Source organism: Lathyrus oleraceus, chromosome 4 (assembly GCF_024323335.1).
Source record: "Lathyrus oleraceus cultivar Zhongwan6 chromosome 4, CAAS_Psat_ZW6_1.0, whole genome shotgun sequence".
Lineage (NCBI taxonomy): Eukaryota > Viridiplantae > Streptophyta > Magnoliopsida > Fabales > Fabaceae > Lathyrus > Lathyrus oleraceus.
Genome location: NC_066582.1, coordinates 413,490,368 through 413,492,474, shown reverse-complemented (window position 1 = coordinate 413,492,474; position 2,107 = coordinate 413,490,368). Strand labels below are relative to the sequence as shown.

Below are 2,107 nucleotides of genomic sequence, written 5' to 3'. Positions count from 1 at the left end.
GAAAGGGATTTCTACATGAAGTTTTTCTATAACTTTAATAAATTTTTGATACTGTTTATTGATCTGGGTTTGTTTGAGTCTTTGCGGATATGGTATAGGTGGTTTATATGACGGGGGTGGTACGTAAGTTTTATCTTTAGGTTCTTCTCCTTTTTCTCGACCTTCCTGGTTTTCAGATTCCTCTGGTTCCTTTACTTCGTCCGTGGGTTTGGTACATTCCTTAGAAGTTTCGGGTTCACTCAATCTAGGGTTTGGTGGCTCATCATAAGCGTTCCCACTTCGTAGGGTAATTGCATTGGCTTGTCCTCTCGGATTTTGTTGAGGTTGTCCAGGGAATTATCCTCCAGGTGTAGTCTGAGGGGCTTGGTTTAAAGCTACCTGAGAGATCTGGGTTTCAAGCATCTTGGTATGAGTAACTATTTGGTCAACCTTGGTTCCTAACTGAGTAATCAATTCGTTAACATGAATGTTTTGGTTCATGAACTCCTTGTTTTGTTGGGTTTGAGCGGTGATAAAATTTTCCATAATTTTCTCAAGGCTCGGCTTTTGTGGCACAGGTTGCATAGGTTGATTTGATCTAGGGGCTTGATAACTAGGTCTCGGAGGTGCATTATTTTGGATTGGGTTATTGTTTTTATAGGAGAAGTTCGGGTGATTCCTCTATCCAAGGTTATAGGTATTCGAGTATGGGTTCCCTTGGGTGTAGTTCACTTGTTCAGAGTGGGTTTCGTTTAATAGACTGCATTCTGCAGATTGGTGTCCTTTGGTTCCACATATCTCACAATCCGACGAAACTGCGGCTACAGTATTCGGGTTTATGCACATATGCTCGACCTTAAGGGCTAATGCGTCAATTTTAGCTTGCATCATGTCTATAGAGCTTAGTTCATGCACTCCTCCTTGGGCTTCCTTCTTCTCAATTGTCGCTCGTTCGACTCCCCGTGATTGATGGTTTTGAGCCATATCTTCGATGAGGGCACTAGCTTCAGGATAAGGTTTGTTCATCAGAGCACCGCCTGCGGCAGCATCGATGGTCATCTTTGTGTTGTAATGAAGTCCATTATAGAAGGTTTGAATGATTAACCAATTTTCTAAACCATGATGTGGGCATGCTCGTAACAACTCTTTATATCTCTCTCAAGCTTCAAACAACGATTCTCCTTGGTTTTGGGTAAATCTATTTATATGGTTTCGAAGAACGGCGGTTTTACTCGGGGGAAAATATCTAGCAAGAAAAACTCTTCTAAGGTTATCCCAAGTCGTAATGGAATTGGGTGGAAGGGAATCTAACCATGATAGGACTTTATCTCTGAGGGAAAAAGGAAATAATCTTAAACGTATTGCCTAAGAAGAAGCTCCATTGGTTTTAAAAGTGTTCGCTAATTGAAGAAATATTTTTAAATGTTGGTTTGGGTTCTCAGTAGCGAGACCTGCGAATTGTCTCTGTTGCACTAGTTGTAACATAAATGGTTTAAGCTCAAAATTATTAGCTGGGATGGTTGGGTTTACTATACTAGAACTAGGTTCTTCATTAGATGGTTGAGCGAAATCTTTAAGAGGTCTTTGGTTTTGATCTTCGACCATAGATCTCTTAATTCTATGAAAGAATAAACGTGCGCGAGCGTAACGTTCAGGTTCCGCCAGAGGGTATACTAAGCTTAAATTTCCGGTGCTGCGAGTTCTTCGCATTGACCGGCGGTAAAATAACAATAAAACAACTAGAATGCATGTGAAATCGGAGTAAAAAATACGGTAAATTTCAGTGTTATCAATCTCCTTTATGATTGCATTTCTCGGAATCGAGTTTGATTTGATTCGTTTTTAGAATGCATAATCTGAATTTTCTTTGATCAATGGCATATGTTAGTGGGATGAATCATTTTGTGCTTTGGTTAAACTTTGATTCGAAAGTAAAATATTGAAATGCTTTTGAAAATTTGAAAATTTGAAATTTTGCTAGATTGATTCGAATGATTCAGTTTTACACTGAATTTTTTATCCTGATCAAATTGGACATCACTGAAACCCAGTCATTTGATTATGGTCAAATTTTACACTTGATCTGATCATTTTCTTGGAGATAGCTTATGTTTGATTTGATTCGAAT

The 2,107-nt window shown here is 38.8% G+C and overlaps 1 non-coding gene across 1 annotated transcript; it reads left to right on the top strand.

Moving 5' to 3' along the window:
- Positions 1 to 1,093: 1,093 nt before the first annotated feature.
- Positions 1,094 to 1,200, top strand: LOC127077057 (small nucleolar RNA R71). The gene has a single exon (XR_007787044.1). It is a non-coding gene; the product is annotated as a small nucleolar RNA R71 (small nucleolar RNA).
- Positions 1,201 to 2,107: the final 907 nt, after the last annotated feature.